The sequence below is a fragment of the Schistocerca serialis genome, chromosome 4 (assembly GCF_023864345.2).
Source record: "Schistocerca serialis cubense isolate TAMUIC-IGC-003099 chromosome 4, iqSchSeri2.2, whole genome shotgun sequence".
NCBI classification, from domain to species: domain Eukaryota; kingdom Metazoa; phylum Arthropoda; class Insecta; order Orthoptera; family Acrididae; genus Schistocerca; species Schistocerca serialis.
The window spans coordinates 418,875,377-418,894,056 of record NC_064641.1 but is presented as its reverse complement, the minus strand read 5'-3'; the positions used below and the strand labels follow the sequence as shown (position 1 = coordinate 418,894,056).

General features: G+C 41.6%; 1 protein-coding gene across 4 annotated transcripts in view; it reads left to right on the top strand.

Annotated features, from left to right (window-relative positions):
• Positions 1-18,680, top strand: part of LOC126474996 (soma ferritin-like) — a 79,009-nt gene that overhangs the window by 7,105 nt on the left and 53,224 nt on the right. The window lies entirely within an intron of this gene.

Sequence of the window (18,680 nt, the reverse complement as noted above, 5' to 3'; positions counted from 1 at the left end):
TGATCATGATAGGGACTGAACTTCATCCACAAGATTTGACTAGGAATCAAGACACATCAGTTGCACATGTACACATCATCTTGAACTTGACAGAGTGCACCAGATAAGCGTAAAGGGAATTCAAAATGTGTTTTTACCCATGCGGGAACAAACTCACTTCGAAGCAAGAGCAAAAAAGAAATCTTAAACCAAACAAGGTACCTTAGCTGAACGGTCAGAAGCCCCTACATGATTTCCAGAACAATAACCACAGGAGACTGGTGAGTGACAATGATGTGCAGAAAATAAACAGCATTATTAAAGAGCACTGCAAGGAATAAGGAGTGGTTTTCATTGACACAACAAATTTCTAAGTGATTCTCTACATCTGAATGGGTTAGGCTCAAAAATGTTTAGTTAGATATTCCCAGATACTTGCAGACAATAAAAAAAAGTAAACTAATAATTAATGATAGGGTGAAAAAACTTGGGTAGAAATAAGGCAAAACCATTATCCGGCAAAAAATGTGCTGTAGCCTATAAGTAATAGTCAAAGTAGATATGTCATGCAGTGGAATATAAGTGGCTTAAACACTGATGCTTCAAGCAACAAAAGCTTCAAAATAGATGAATTGTAAATCATTCTGTTAGAATGTGCAAATACTAGTGTTGTTTAGATGAGTGTTGGTATACTGATGACACAGTTAAAATTTTGAACAAAATGGGGTATTTCAGGTTAGCAGGTAGCTTTTGCGGAAGAAACAAGTCAAGTCATGTGGAGGCTCATGTATACTTCTTCATAGCGATATACATTATGAAACCAAAAAACGTTTTAATAATTGAAATGAAGAATGTGTTTTAAGAAATGTTGTACAGCAATAATTGACTTACCAGTAAATGTAATGCTAGTCTCAATATATAGAATCCCTGGGAGATCAACAACAGAACTATTCCGAGTTTCGAAATGTGCTTGATGATCTCTGTAGAGAAAAAAGGAAAACAATTCCATTAACTGCTGATTTTTATATTGATGTCACATGTAATAATTTCTGTGCTTAGATTCATTGACTTGGTAAAGCAACATGGTTTCAAACTGAATTTCTCTGAGTCTACCAGATACAATGGACAATCAGCAACCTTTACTGACAGTGCTTTAACTTTTTATGTATATGAATATGTGTGTAAATTTTGCCTACATTTCAGTATTTCAGAACATTGTGAATTGTTCATTGTGTTGCAACTGACAGACAGGAACATTTCAAGTGTGAAAACCCATAAGAGATGGAACTTCAGCAAAGAAAACTCATTAATATTTAGTAGTAAGCTAAAAGAGGGGGAAAATGGCATTTTGATCATTGCAACTAAAGTGAGAAAACTGTGAAAAATTCCTAAATGGTTTTCATGGTGTCTTTAATGAAACATTTCTATCTAGACTCTGCAGCAATAAAGTGACTAATTAATATGGATCACTTAGGGCATAAAAATTACCAGTGTGAGGGAAAAGCAACTGCACAGAGAATTAAAATATAATAGAGATATTGCTTTCATTGAATATTTGACTCTTTAGAATTATGTTAAAGTTGTCAAGGCAGCAAAACAGGTCACAGATAACAGGCTAATTTTAAACTGTAAAAATAACACAAAAGGCTGTGTGATTAGTCATTAAATATGAGTTATGTGCTAAAGCCTATAACCAAGAAACTTCAAAAATTAACATTGAAGGAAACACTATTGTAAACCCAACTCAAATACTGGAGAACTTTAGTGAATTCTTTCTAGATATAGCAAAGTCTGATGTAAATGTAACAGATTATCACAGCAAAGTAAATCTCTTTGGCCTAAATGAAAACTCTGAACACCTTACAAATTTTTTAAAAGTTTCTGTGGAGGATGGAGAAAATGCAATCCTGGTGTTAAAAAACAAAAACTCTATAGGTTTGATGTATTATATCCACTGAAGTTATTTAAGCAGTACACAAAATTGCAAAATCACTAGTGAAAATAAAAAATGAGTGATTTGAAGAGAGCTCTTTCCCAGAGGTACTGAAATATGCCGAAGTCAAACTACTTTTTGGGATCAAGAGAGGTAATGGGAAGTTACCATCCTGTCTCAATTCTTCAAGTCATATCTAAAATATTTGAAAAATTTACTGTTGCTCAAATACAAAACTTTATTGCAAAATATTCTGTTATTTTAAACAATCAGTTTGGTTCTCAGCAAGGGAGAAACACCATAGATGCAGTGAAACAACTCCTTTTATACCATTGATGAATTTCTACTTAAAAACTGTTAGTCAGTTCAAAAAGAATTAAATTAGTTGCATAAGTAGGACTAAGTATGGGCTCATTAATGTTAACTCCAATCATGTATACATATCTGTAAACTGACTCATTCCACATCATTTCGATAAAAGAAGGCTCATTTAAATGATCTGTGCTACAAGTGACTTTCCATAAAGAACAACAAATAATTGTAGATGCAGTTTCTATAACTTTCTCAGACTAATTGATAGAAAATTTATTTTTTGGGTGCAGACTAAATGATGTAATATACAGACAGACAATTACCAGTACTTATCAGTAAACCTGAGAAAAAAGATGGCTGTCCTCATTGCAGGATACTTATCAGAAGACTAATTACAGTTTTGCAGATGAAGGGGTACTCAGAACCAGCATTTTGAATAGTTGCTGCAGTTAGTCAGCAATCACTGTGGAGTAGTTGCACTAACAAGGAAAGCCAAGTGTTGCGTCTCTCCTCTATACTCTCCAAATTGCCAGAAAATTGGTAGTGTACAATGTAAGCATGGTCTGGCAGGGGCCTCGCCACTCTTTGGTGGGTTCATGCTTGGCAACCACAGGGTCCCAGCCTTTACAGCATCTTCTCACTTCCATGCTGTATGTCTGTCCCCTCCTATGAGGAAAATGTTTGGGATGCTTTTGGGAATGTATTCTGCATGTTCAGTAGCCTGGCATTAGAACAGTCCCTCTACTTATTTTTTCCTTATTTGGCATTTAAGGTTCCTGTCTGTGTGCTACTGAATGCCGGGCCATGCATCTGATGCATAACAGGTGACTGGGTATTGTGTAATTCACAGCCCTGAGTCGACAGGGTTCACATGTACCTCAATAGGGTTCTCACATACTCCCAGTACAGGCCAGACCCAGGGAGGGGTGATTTCCTGAGCTGCTACCTTCCCAAATTGCCGACTGGTCCATCTGTCAGGTTTTTGGGAGGTGTGAACCATTACCTAAGGCTGCCCCCAGCAATGAGCCAATCATCATCTTCACAGTCAATGTCTACTAAAGTAAATGGAATGAGGCTAGTGAATCCCACACCCTCCTGGCTGTACCATGATTCCTCATAGTTTCATTTACTGAGTATGGTTGGCCTTTTTCTTTTATTATACAGAAAGGTGTTGATGCAGTTGCTGGCCCTGTGAAATTCTGGTCTCATTTACACAATGGAACTTCGCTTTTGGAGACTATCTCTGATTCTCATGCACAACTGCTTGCAGCTTTGCTTCTCCATGGCTATACTGTTCATGTCGAGGCCCATCAAATGCTGAATTATTCCCATGACGTTATTTACACTAGGCTGCTCGATGGTCTGACGGAGGCAGAAATTCAAACGTACCTCTCTGATCAGGGCATCATTGCAGGCCATTGGGTGATGGAAAAGGTAGAGGCTTTCTTAGTGCCTACATGCACTCTTTTTCTCACTTTCAATAAAATGGTGATTCCATCAGAGATCAAAGAAGGCTATGAAGTTATCACAGTCTGACCGTACATTCTGAACTTGATTCCCTGCTACGTGTTATTGTTACAACTACACTCATATGTCCTTTCAACATTCAGCTGAATGTGTAGCCTGTGGCTGAGATGCTCACAAGGATGATTTTCCACCTCCTCCTACCTGCTGCAGCAGTTGCAATGGCGACCACGCAGCCTCTTCCTGAGATAGTCCCAGTATCTTGATGTGTGGGCCATCCAGGAGACTGGGTGAAGGAAAAAATGCCTTATCCTCACAAATTGTTGGGTGGTCAGAAACCCTGCATTCTACCATCCAGCACTTAGTGCTGTTCTTGCTATATTTCGCTCCATGAAGGACATGGCCATGCAGACATGCGACCTCAAATTCAGCACCACAGTTGTAAAATTGCCCAATTTTTGGTAGCATCCTCGTCTCTCCTCCAGCTGCGCAACAAACCACCAGACTTTCACCTCACTGGTTGAAGTCATCTGCTACACACCCAGGAGGCTTGAAAAGACAGAAGGAATACTCATGCGAAGACTTTTTACATCACTCCAACCAACAAACATTTGAGTATTCCTCTGCCAGAGAATAAAACAAAGGCAAATGGTCTTCTCCTTCACTTGCTTGGAGATTGTCTTCAATAGTACTGCCATGTGATATGCTCACCCAATATTCCTTCCCATGGCTAGATGATGATCACATTCAGATGTTGCAACACCTTTCTCTTGCGGGCAAGAAATTTCTCCTTCATACATACAATTGCATCTGGGCAGAGGGCACATTTCCGATATGCTGGCATGAAGCCACTGTCATAACCATACCTAAGCCCAGTAAGGACAAAATCTTCTTTCTAGTTACCACCCCATTCCTTTTACCAGCTGTGTTTGATGGAATGTATGATTCATGACCATCTGGTATGGTGGCTCAAGTCTTGCATTTTACTAATCGCTGCACAGTGTGGATTTTGAGTGTGCTGTTCTCCAGTTGATCATCCTGTCAATCTGTCAACCCATGTCACAATTGGTTTTCTGTGGAAATACCAGTCTGTGACAATGTTTTCAAGTTGGAAAAAGCCTATGACATCTGTTGCGGGACTGGTATCCTCCATACTCTCTACAAGTGAGACTTCCGAGGCCGCATGCCCTGTTTCCTTCAGAAATTTGTAAAAGACCAAGTTTTCAAGGTATATATGTGTTCTACCTTGTCGGACACATTTATCCAGGAAAACAGTGTGCCTCAGGGTTCTGTCCTGAGCATCGACCTCTTTGCTATCGCTATTAACCCTATTATGGCCTGTCTTGAACTGGGAATCTAAGGCTCCCCTTTATGTTGATGATTCTGCCATCTATTGCAGTTCGCCTCAGACTTGTCTCCTTGAGTAGCATCTTCAGCATTGTCCTGATCACCTTTACTCATGGAGCATTGACAGTGGCTTTCACTTTTACACCAACAAAACCGTTTGTATGAATTTCTGGTGGCACAATTGATTTCTTCCACTGTCTTTACATCTTGTCCTGTTACTGTTCCACTCATTGAAACTACTCAATTCTTGGCGCCCATGCTCATTAGGAAAATGTCATGGTCCTCCCACATGTCTTACCTGGCTACCCACTGTACACTGTCCTTAAATGTCTTACCTGTCCTCAGCAGTACATCCTGGGGAGCGGACTGGACCACCGTCCTCTGTTTTTACTGGTCTCTTATCTCTCTAAAACTAGACTATGGGTGTTTCACTTATGCATCTGTATGTCCATCCAACTTTTGCCATCTCAATACAATCCACCATTGTGGCATCTGTTTGGTCACTGGTGCCTTTTACACCAGTCCAGTTGAGAGTCTGCAAGCAGGAACTGCCGAATTACTGTATTTTCTCCTCAGCAGATAAGCATACCATTTGTCTGCCATGCCTGACCAACCATCCTATTTTTTGATAACTCCTTTGATCACCAGTATAGGGCATGTCCCTCTTCTCTGTTACCTCCTGGACTTCGTGTTCGGCTATTGCTTTAGCATCTTAACTTCATGCTACCTGCCACTTCCCCAATGGCTTCGTGCAGTGGCCCATGTTCACCTTTGTCTTCATTCACTTCCTAAGGACACTACTCAAGCCTCGCTCTATCACTGTAACTTTCTCAACTTTTCACATGAACTTTGCGATAGCACCTTTGCGTACACTGATAGCTCTCGGACTGACCATGGTGTCAGGGGTGCCTTTGTCATTGGCACCGATTCAGTATTGGCTTCCAGAACACTGCTCAGTATTTACATTGGAGCTCTTTGCCCTCTATCAGGCCGTGCAGTACATGTGGTGACAGAGGCTTTTCAATTGTGTCTTCTGCTCCGACTCTTTCAGTGCTCTTCAGAGCCTCTGTGTGTTGTACACGATCCATCCCGTACTGCAATGGGTCCAGGAAAGCTCTTCACTGTTGGTGAAGCCCCTATGGTGTTCTTGTGGGTCCCTGGTCATGTCAGTCTGATGGGCAATGAGTCCGCTGACGCTGCTGCCTTGGTTACAGTCCTCATACATCGGCCCGCTGTTTCTTCTATTTCCTCTGACCATCTCTGTGTTGCTGTCCGTCAGCAGATAGTGTCACTTTGGCATCACCAGTGGTCGTCCCTTCATGGGAACAAGCTTCAGGGGTTAAACCTCTCCCAGTGGTTTGGTTGATCTCTTCTTGGCCCGAGATCATTTTAGCTAGGTTGTATATTAGGCACTGTCTTCTTGGCCATTGCCATTTATTAAGTGGTGATCCCCCAGCACTCTGTGCTCATTACCCCCAACCTTTGACATTTCACCATTTCCTGACAGATTGCCCCTTTTTAACCATTTGCGTTCTCACTTATGTTTGCCCATTTGAGTTGTCAGCCGTTTTAGTGAACGACATGCGGGCTGTCAACCACGTTTTACTTTTCATCCATTATAGCAATGTGGTGAAGGACATTTAATCTTTAGTTCAGAACATCCATTTAGGGACCTTTCTCAAAGTCCCTGTTTTTAGCTATCTTTCATTCTGTCAGTCGGAATTAACGTGTAGTCGTTTTTAACTCCTTTTTCGTCTTCATGTTCTACGGTCCCCCTAAAACAAAAAAAAGTAAACATGGCATCTAGTGTATTCCATTTCTAGCTATTATAAGATTATCTTTTAACATTGAACAGAATGTTGGCCTCAGAATACAGATCATGTTTTGTATTCTGAGCAATGTAGTATGTTAAGAGGGCGGTTCAGAAAGTAACCTCCGATTGGTCACAGTGTGGGTTGTGGGGGGAGTAGCGACGCCATCTGTGCGTTCACGCACTGAACAGGTCAGTCGGCATCAAGCCGTGGTCGAGTGAACGTCGTACTTGCGCTAGTTTAGTTTTTGTGGCAGTTTGAAATGTGTGCTGCAATAGAAAACCCCGCCAAATGTGAAGTGCGTGCTGTCATAAGGTTTTTTACAGCCAAAGGATATTCTGCAGCAGCTATTCATCGTGAGCTTTGTGCCGTGTACGGACCAAGAGTTATGAGTGAAGGAGTTGTCCGTGAATGGGTACGTTTATTTAAAAGTGGACGAGAAAATGTTCATGACGAAGAGAGGAGTGGTAGACCATCATTGGTGACTGACGAACTCGTTCAGACAGTTGATGCAAAAGTTCGTGAAAATTGACGTTTGTCAATGTCTGAGTTGTCTACTGGTTTTCCACAGATTTCTGAGACTCTCTTGTACGAGATAGTGACAGCAAGATTGGGTTACCGTAAGTTCTGTGCACGATGGGTGCTCGCAGAACAACGGCCCTTCTTGAGTCCTTCAAGTGGGACGTTATCAACCATCCACCTTACAGCCCAGACCTGGCGCCAAGTGATTATCACCTCTTCATGCATTTGAAGAAATGGCTCGGGTCACAGCGGTTTGATGACGACGAAGAGCTCAAAGATGCGGTCACAGACTGGCTCCCGGCACAAGCGGGTGATTTTTATGCAGAAGGAATTTCAAAGCTTGTGAAGAGATACGATAAGTGCCTCAATCGCTATGGAGACTATGTAGAAAAATAGTGCAAAGCTGTAGTTGTAAGATGTATATATTAAAATATTTTTATTTAACTTTGTGTATTTTTTTAAATCAACCGGAGGTTACTTTCTGAACGGCCCTCGTATTTATGGAGCAATATATTAGACCTGCCAGTAAGCGTGCAAGAAACGTCATTGGTGTGCCAACTGAAGCAACAAGCAAATCAACTGTCCCCAATCACTAATTACAGTCCAAATGTGGAATGAAAAATGTTGGAACGGGTGTCATAGTGCTGGTTCCAAGTTTTTATGATAGTATAGTTAAGGAGTCTGCCGACATAAGTGTGTATGGAAATCAAATAACTGAAGACAGATGTTTCAGTTCATGGAAAACTTTGGAACTAGCATCCAACTAAATATCTCAGTGGCCATGTCACTTGTCATGGTAAAAAAATAAATAAATAAATTTATATTCATTGCTGTAGTGGATACTAGTTTTCAAATTTGGATATTAACAGTGGTGCAACACAATAGATCTCTGTCTATGGAGAGTCCAGACAGCAAGCATATCAAGACCGTCACTCACAGTATATGATAAGGTTGCATTGTTCTAAAGAGTGGCTTTGTGTTCATGTGGATGGTGGCTCTAATCTCTACCTGCCCACGCTTGTGATTTCAGTTGTTTCCGTAAATTACTTTAGGCAAATGCCAGGATGGTTCCTACTGTAAGGCCACAGCCAGATACTTGTTCACTCCTTTTTGAACTAGACCTGTGTGTGTGTGTGTGTGTGTGTGTGTGTGTGTGTGTGTGTGTGTGTGTGTTTTACACAACTACATGTTCAATAACCTTGAACATTGGTATGGTCTATGGATTGATAAAACAGCAGCTGTTGATGCTACATCATCATCTAAATATTGTATACTGAAATGTCAACGTGGGTGAATATCTCAAAATGTACAATCTAAGTATTGATCTGGCAGGTAATTAAATAAAGAAACTAAAAAATGTGCATAATGATGTTTTATGTTTAAATCCTCAAACCTCTTTTGGGCAATTCTTTAAGAAATTAGGCACAGTGAAAATAGTCTCACAACACATTGGCTCCTTTGTGGTGTCTTTTATACCCTTTTCAGTTTCAAAATGCTGCTGTTACACAGTTTTAAAAGTAAGTGGATTAGTGGTTGATATCACCTTTTGTTCCAGAGAGGAGGTTTTGATGACACTTGTTTTAATAGCCTGTGTGTAGCCCCATCAGTATTTTCACACAATAATGAAATTTTGTGCACAATGTCCCAAAGAATCTTTCCAGCTATCTGTATTCTAGGAAGCTTTTCTAGAAAATAAGCTGGCTTTTAACACACAGTCCTCTTAATAGTCCTATTTAATTGTTCATATTATGTAATATTGAGCAAGTCATGCAGACACTAGCAGGAAAGTGTAATTAGGAGTCTTGCACAACGGCATATAAAATATACAAATGTTTGTATGAAATTAGATTATTTATGTTTGTTGTAAATAGTATTAGTTGTCCTATCTGCACACTTCATTGAACTCTGTGCTCTATAGCAGATAATCCATGTTAACTCAATGACATTGTCAATTATTACTGCATTGGGCATGGGACCATAGAGATTAGATCATGGATCAATGGTAATGTGCCACATGCTTAGATGATTCACATATCTTGTTACACCAGATCGGCGGTTGTCCTGATACACAATCATCCAGGTTAACAGCTGCTCAAAATGTGGACTGAGCCACGGATACAGGGCACTAGGAGCAGTATTATGCTGTGGGAACATTCACCTGAGCGTCCATGGCACATGTGGTAGTAATAAAAGGCAACATGACAATTGTAGAGTGCATAAACATTGCTGTGGTCCACCTTGATTTTTTTCTGCAGTGTAACCGAGCGAGGTGGCGCAGTGGCTAGCACACTGGACTCGCATTCGGGAGGACGATGGTTCAATCCCGTGTCCGGCCATCCTGATTCAGGTTTTCCGTGATTTCCCTAAATCGCTCCAGGCAAATGCCGGGATGGTTCCTGTGAAAGGGCACGGCCGACTTCCTTCCCCGTCCTTCCCTAATCCGATGAGACCGATGACCTCGCTGTCTGGTCTCCTCCCCCAAAGAACCTAACCCTTTTTCTGCAGTGTAAGGATTTTATTACATTTTTTTTGTTGTATTCTCTTCCTGCCTCTATCCTCATTTCAGTTGATTGTAGCCTGTCTCTCTCTCCTTTTTACTTCTCAGGAGCTCTCTACCTATTCCATATGTGACTTCGTTCTTCTAGAAAAAAAATCGTTCCTCCGTTTTCCTCATTTCATGTCATCATTTGTGTGGCCCCTTCTTTTTGAATCATCTAAAATTATTATTATTATTATTATTATTATTATTATTGCTACTGTTATTGTTATTACTAATAACAACAATAATAATCGATGGACCCAAATAGATTAACAAAAAATTTGACTACTCCTGCAAAAAAAAAAAAAAAAAAAAAACACCAAATCGATTTAAGGAAATGGAGAAGGCCTTAAGAGAACTGGAAATCACAAAAAAATGTAGTCATAGATAACAATGGGGGAAAAAACACACAAAGGCAAGAAAGAAGGGCTCCAAGTCAAAATCAAAACCAAATGAATAGTCCAAATCTCTGAAGATGAAAGGAAAGTAAGACCAGAAAGAATGAAACAATACTGATTTAACATACCCCAGAGTCAGGTGAAATGTAATTATATATATTTATACAAGCAAAGTTTCTACGGCTGCCGCCGCCTCTCGCATCCCAGTCTCCATCGTTCCGTCATTCCAGTCTCCTTCATTAAGACCTCTCGCCACCATTGCTTCGTTGACGTCATCTTTCCAGCATCTTGCAGGTCTACCACGCTTTCTTCTTTGATGTGGAGCCCATTGCCATACCCGTTTTGGCCATCTTGTGTCTGGCATATGCTGTAAGTGACCATACCAGAATAGGCGCTTCCTTTCTATGTAGTCAAGGATTGTGCTTTTGACATTCATAACCTCTCTGATCCTATCATTTCTGATACAGTCAGGTCTCAAGTATCCACAACTCTGTCTCCAGAAATCCATCTCACAGCCAGCAGGTGATCTTTCTGTCTCTGAGTTACTTCCCACAACTCTGTACCATATGTTGTGATACTTTCGATAATTGTGTGGTAGATGGTATGTTTTGTTCTGCGTTGTGTTTTTGTTCCAGAGAATACCATTTAGTTGTTTTATGGCTCGCTTGCCCTGGCCTATTTTATTGTTTACATCATCCATACTTCTACCATTGGACGACAGTGTCACTCCCAAGTACTTAAAATTATGACACCCTTTAACAGTATCAGAACCGAGCTGTAAGTCGTTAACAGTATTTTCTCCCACTTTCAGATATTCTGTTTTAGATACGTTTATGACAGACTCCATTTTTCATATTCTTCTTTTAATTTGCAGAGCATGTAATTTGCGTCTTCCTCATCTCCAGCTACTAACACTTGGTCGTCAGCAAAAAACAGAGTGAACAAGATCTCGTCGTCTATAGGGACACCCATTCCTCTGCATTTCCTTTTCCATGATTTTAGTGCCTCCTCTAGGTAGATCTTAAAGACAAGGTGGGTTGTAAGGCCCCTTGCTGTCCTTTTCTCCACTAGGTTTTTGAGGTTAAAAACTCCATCACTACAGGAATGACCAGATCTGAATCCATTTTGTTCTTCAGATTTAGTTTTTTTTTTTTCTATCCTCTTTTTTAGGATACGGCCATAGACTCTCACCATGGGTGGCATCACACTAATACCACAGTAGTTTGCACAATTCCTCCTGTTGCCCTTCTTAAATGTTGATGGAATTGTTGCCTTTTTCCACGCCTTTGGGGCTTCGTCACCTCTAAGGTCAAAATCACTGCCAATTTCTCAGAGTTTTGACGGTGCTGCTTTAACCAGTTCTATATAAATTAATCCTGGACCTGGCGACTTTCTGTTTTTCATGCCATTAATTGCATTTTGGACTTCCTTTGGGGGTTATCGGTGGTATATTATCATTACTGATTTCAATGCCTGGTGGGTTCTCAGTGAATGCAGCTCTGTTCTCAGTTAGTAGTCCTTGGTAATGTTGTACCCATTCCTGCATGCTAATGAGGTTTATATTTGCTTTATCTTTATTCTGTGTTTTTAATACCTTCCAGGCTTTATTTGCTCATTTATTCCCCATGCTTTTTTCTGTCTCTTCACCAGTTTTCTGCCAGCCTTCGTTTTTTGCCTTAATTATTGTTTTCTGTGCATCTTTTCTCCACTCTCTCTATTCCAGCCAATCATTGTCTGATCTTGAGTTCAACCATTTATTATAAACTTTCCTCTTACTTTCTACCTTCTCTTGTACTGAGTGGTTCCACCACTCATCACATATTCTATTACTCTTTTGGATTTCTTTTTTTCCCAGTGCTTCATAAGCTGCGTTATGGATGGCTTCTTTAACCATCTCATACATCTTATCTGCAGAGGTTTCTTCAATGGCAGCAAGTTTTTCTGCTAGCCTTTGCTGGTACAAGAAGCATGTAGAACTATGGTCAAGGCTTTGTAAATTATATTGAATATTATTGGCTTTCTCTGGTTCGGCTTCCGCTTGAATTTCTGTATCTTTGATAAACTCGAATAATATCTTAGACATTAGCACAAAATAGTCTGATCAGCACTCTGCACCTCTCATAGCCCTCACGTCTTGTATTACTAGCTTTGTTGTTTGCTTTATTACGGCATAGTCTATAGTGGACTTGAGGTTAATGCTTGGTTTCGTCCGTGTGTATTTGTGGATGTCCTTATGCTTGAACCATCCATTCATAATTCTTAAGTCGTTTTGCATGCAGATTTCTATCAGTCTTCCACCATTATCATTTATGGTTTCTTCACCATATTGTCCCACTATGTTGTCATTAGCTTTCCATCCTTTTCTGGCATTTAGGTCTCCTAGTAAAATGACTTCTTTGCGATTCCCTATATTTTAAAGAGATCTTGTCAGTTGAGTGTAGAATAAGTCTTTCTTTTCTACATCAGTGTCGTTGTTTAGTGAATAGACCACAGTGATCACCACAGGATGGCCCTTTATTTTCTACATCTACATCTACATCTATACTCCGCGAGCCACCTTACGGTGTGTGGCGGAGGGTACTTATTGTACCACTATCTGATCCCCCCTTCCCTGTTCCATTCACAAATTGTGCGTGGGAAGAACGACTGCTTGTAAGTCTCCGTATTTGCTCTAATTTCTCGGATCTTTTCGTTGTGATCATTACGCGAGATATATGTGGGCGGTAGTAATATGTTGCCCATCTCTTCCCGGAATGTGCTCTCTCGTAATTTCGATAATAAACCTCTCCGTATTGCGTAACGCCTTTCTTGAAGTGTCCGCCACTGGAGCTTGTTCAGCATCTCCGTAACGCTCTTGCGCTGACTAAATGTCCCCATGACGAATCGCGCTGCTTTTCGCTGGATCATGTCTATCTCTTCTATTAATCCAGCCTGGTAAGGGTCCCATACTGATGAGCAATACTCAAGAATCGGACGAACAAGCGTTTTGTAAGCTACTTCTTTCGTCGATGAGTCACATTTTCTTAGAATTCTTCCTATGAATCTCAACCTGGCGCCTGCTTTTCCCACTATTTGTTTTATGTGATCATTCCACTTCAGATCGCTCCGGATAGTAACTCCTAAGTATTTTACGGTCGTTACCGCTTCCAATGATTTACCACCTATGGCATAATCGTACTGGAATGGATTTCTGCCCCTATGTATGTGCATTATATTACATTTATCTACGTTTAGGGAAAGCTGCCAGCTGTCGCACCATGCATTAATCCTCTGCAGGTCCTCCTGGAGTACGTACGAGTCTTCTGATGTTGCTACTTTCTTGTAGACAACCGTGTCATCTGCAAATAGCCTCACAGAGCTACCGATGTTGTCAACTAAGTCATTTATGTATATTGTAAACAATAAAGGTCCTATCACGCTTCCCTGCGGTACTCCCGAAATTACCTCTACATCTGCAGATTTTGAACCGTTAAGAATGACATGTTGTGTTCTTTCTTCTAGGAAATCCTGAATCCAATCACAAACCTGGTCCGATATTCCGTAAGCTCGTATTTTTTTCACTAAACGTAAGTGCGGAACCGTATCAAATGCCTTCCTGAAGTCCAGGAATACGGCATCAATCTGCTCGCCAGTGTCTACGGCACTGTGAATTTCTTGGGCAAATAGGGCGAGCTGAGTTTCACATGATCTCTGTTTGCGGAATCCATGTTGGTTATGATGAAGGAGATTTGTATTATCTAAGAACGTCATAATACGAGAACACAAAACATGTTCCATTATTCTACAACAGATTGACGTAAGCGAAATAGGCCTATAATTATTCGCATCTGATTTATGACCCTTCTTGAAAATGGGAACGACCTGCGCTTTCTTCCAGTCGCTAGGTACTTTACGTTCTTCCAGCGATCTACGATAAATTGCTGATAGAAAGGGGGCAAGTTCTTTAGCATAATCACTGTAGAATCTTAAGGGTATCTCGTCTGGTCCGGATGCTTTTCCGCTACTAAGTGATAGCAGTTGTTTTTCAATTCCGATATTGTTTATTTCAATATTTTCCATTTTGGCGTCCGTGCGACGGCTGAAGTCAGGGACCGTGTTACGATTTTCCGCAGTGAAACAGTTTCGGAACACTGAATTCAGTACTTCTGCCTTTCTTCGGTCGTCCTCTGTTTCGGTGCCATCGTGGTCAACGAGTGACTGAATAGGGGATTTAGATCCGCTTACCGATTTTACATATGACCAAAACTTTTTAGGGTTCTTGTTTAGATTGTTTGCCAATGTTTTATGTTCGAATTCGTTGAATGCTTCTCTCATTGCTCTCTTTACGCTCTTTTTCGCTTCGTTCAGCTTTTCCTTATCAGCTATGATTCGACTACTCTTAAACCTATGATGAAGCTTTCTTTGTTTCCGTAGTACCTTTCGTACATGATTGTTATACCACGGTGGATCTTTCCCCTCGCTTTGGACCTTAGTCGTTACGAACTTATCTAAGGCGTACTGGACGATGTTTCTGAATTTTTTCCATTTTTGTTCCACATCCTCTTCCTCAGAAATGAACGTTTGATGGTGGTCACTCAGATATTCTGCGATTTGTGCCCTATCACTCTTGTTAAGCAAATATATTTTCCTTCCTTTCTTGGCATTTCTTATTACACTTGTAGTCATTGATGCAACCACTGACTTATGATCACTGATACCCTCTTCTACATTCACGGAGTCGAAAAGTTCCGGTCTATTTGTTGCTATGAGGTCTAAAACGTTAGCTTCACGAGTTGGTTCTCTAACTATCTGCTCGAAGTAATTCTCGGACAAGGCAGTCAGGATAATGTCACAAGAGTCTCTGTCCCTGGCTCCAGTTCTGATTGTGTGACTATCCCATTCTATACCTGGTAGATTGAAGTCTCCCCCTATTACAATAGTATGATCACGAAACTTCTTCACGACGTTCTGCAGGTTCTCTCTGAGGCGCTCAACTACTACGGTTGCTGATGCAGGTGGTCTATAGAAGCATCCGACTATCATATCTGACCCACCTTTGATACTTAACTTAACCCAGATTATTTCACATTCACATTCGCTAATAACTTCACTGGATATTATTGAATTCTTTACTGCTATAAATACTCCTCCACCATTGGCGTTTATCCTATCCTTGCGGTATATATTCCATTCTGTGTCTAGGATTTCGTTACTGTTCACTTCCGGTTTTAACCAACTTTCCGTTCCTAATACTATATGCGCACTATTTCCTTCAATAAGAGATACTAATTCAGGAACCTTGCCCTGGATACTCCTGCAGTTTACCAATATTACGTTAACTTTTCCTGTTTTTGGTCTCTGAGGACGGACGTTCTTTATCAACGATGATAATGTCCTCTCTGGTAAGCCGTCAGGTATTTTATCGTTTCGCCCAAGGGGGGGGGGGGGGGGGGGGGGTCCCTCTAACCTAAAAAACGCCCGTGTGCACGCCACACGTACTCTGCTACCCTAGTAGCTGCTTCCGGTGTGTAGTGCACGCCTGACCTGTCTAGGGGGGCCCTACAGTTCTCCACCCAATAACGGAGGTCGATGAATTTGCAACCATTATAGTCGCAGAGTCGTCTGAGCCTCTGGTTTAGACCCTCCACACGGCTCCAAACCAGAGGACCGCGATCGACTCTGGGCACTATGCTGCAGATATTAAGCTCAGCTTGCACTCCGCGTGCGATGCTGGTTGTCTTCACCAAATCAGCCAGCCGCCGGAAGGAACCAAGGATGGCCTCAGAACCCAAGCGGCAGGCGTTATTCGTTCCGACATGTGCTACTATCTGCAGCCGGTCACACCCAGTGCGTTCAATAGCTGCCGGAAGGGCCTCCTCCACATTACGGACGAGACCCCCCGGCAAGCACACCGAGTGCACACTGGCATTCTTCCCCGACCTACCCGCTATTTTCCTGAGGGGCTCCATAACCCGCCTAACGTTGGAGCTCCCTATAACTAATAGGCCCGCCCTCTGTGACTGTCGGGACCTTGCCGGAGAATCGGCCACTGGCCCAACAGGCGAGGCACCCTGTGGTGGCTCGGAAACGATGTCATCACCACTAGGAAGCACCCCGTACCTGTTGGAAAGGGGTAAGGCAGCTGCCACGCGGCCAGATCCCACCTTCGCCTTTCGGCCAGGCACGCGCGAGCCCACCACTGTCCGCCATTCACCCTGGAGTGATGGCTGACCGGTAAGATGCTCACTGCCGGAAGACGCAGCGACATCAGGGGTTCCATGTGATTCCAAGGCCACCGAAGTAGGCATAGGTCTCACCACAGTTGCCCCAACGCCACTACGAGCCGACGCCTGCGCCTCGAGCTCGATGAGCCTAACAGACAAAGCCTCCACCTGCCCCCGAAGAGTGGCCAATTCTCCTTGCGTCCGCTCACAACAACCACAGTCCCTACACATGACTATGTTTACCCTACTCTATAAGGTGACAAATTCCCAAGATAATCTTCTGATGAGCTACTCTGATAATCAAGAAACACTCACTGAAATACGAGACGCGAAAACTACGCTAGGTTTTCCCAGAAAAACTATTTAAAAGCTAAGCGCAGCAAATAAGTACAAAAACGCTTTATACAAACAGTACTCGCTGCTGCTGGTGCTGTCGCTCTGGCTGTCACAAGACAACTGCTGATTCAGGTGACTAGTGGCTAACGGCCGCGAAACAAACAAAAGACGGTTTTAGGGCGCTTTCTGTTCTAAACGATCAAGAAAACACTAAGAAATCTAACACGAAAACTACGTAAAGTTTTATCAAGAACTGTTAGTTACTATGCAGAGCAGATAAACACAAATAGAATCCCTTCCTTAGTGGAAGGTCGTAAACAAAATGCAAAATAAACGCTTTGTACAAACAGTACTCGCTGCTGCTGGTGCTCTCGCTCTGGCTGTCACAAGACATCTGTACTTGCAGAATTCTATCACTGACATATTCCCAGGTGGTTAGGTTTTTCTTGAGTTGTTCCTTTATGGCAATGGCAACTGCACTTTGGGCTCGTTGTTCCTTTGGTACACCACTATAAATGTATGTGTAATCATTTGTCTTTTCTGTACCATGCCCTTTCACTTTGGTTTCTGTTAGGCCCACTATGTCGACATCAAGGCTCTTTATTTCTTTAAAGACTTCACGTTTCTTTGTAGAAATTCCCTGTATATTCCATGTTGCAATTCTCATTGTCCTTTTTTGTGCCTGTTGCCGTCTTTGTTTTGATCCATTCTGTTCCGAGGCTAAATTGGGAAGTTTTGCATTTGATTTCTTTTGCTAGGATGGAGTGCAGGTCCAACACCTAAACCCCCAACTTGGAGGACCAGGTGATTTTTATTCATGGTTTTCTTCCACTGGACGATTGCTTTTCTGGGCTCAGGGACTCTGTCTATCCCTCCCTTGGGTTCCTCTGGGAATGAGGTGCCACTTACGCCAAGTCCGCCATACCGAAGTCCATCTTCTTCGCCTTCCTTGCCGATGTGGTCTTCACCCATAACCCTGGGCATGGGTAACACGTTATATCCTGTGATACTGGGTCCCCAGCAGAACTTTGCCACCAGCTCGAAAGCCGGACCCAATCCTGTGACATGGACACGCCTGCTGAGAATTACCCAAGTGCGCTTAGAGGAGGCGGCTCTAAGCACCCTGTGTGTGTATGATTCCACACACAAAGGCATAATAATAATAATAATAATAATAATAATAGATCACTTTTCATACAAAGGTAGAGTGAAGGTTCTAATTATTGTTATGAGTAACAGTGTTCATTATAAGCTGGCCTGTATTGTTACAGATGTAGAAAACTGTTACTCTTGGCTTATTGCCCTGTATGCACATGTGTCACAGGCCAGCTTTACCAGACAAACAATAGCTGTTTAGTGTAACCGCTGCAATTTTTTCCAAAGTAGCAGCTCCCCTGTGATTTTATGTTATATTAAGCCAGATTCAGTGCAAATAGAAGACATACAGGCCTGTGGCAATTTAATAACTGATTTTTAATGCAATTTTCAATGATTTATTCCTCATTCTTGATAGTTATCCTTTGTGTTGGAATCTATGGAACACAATGAATGGTTACTCAAGGTATTAGCTTAAAGAAATTCATACTTGAATATTATGTTCTTGTTGATCCTCATTTGCTATTAAAATTATATCAGTGATTTTATGGTTCTCTCAGTGCAGTGAAATTAATGAATTTATCTTCTACAATGTGTGTTTTGCCTTAGTTTACGTGAAGCATAGTGCTTGTTTTTCTGCCAGATGGTGGCTTTTTTTTTTTTTTTCCCCCGGATCCAGCAATGACTTATATTATTGATTTCAAATAGTAGTTTCCGCAAAAAAATTTAATTGTAATTTTG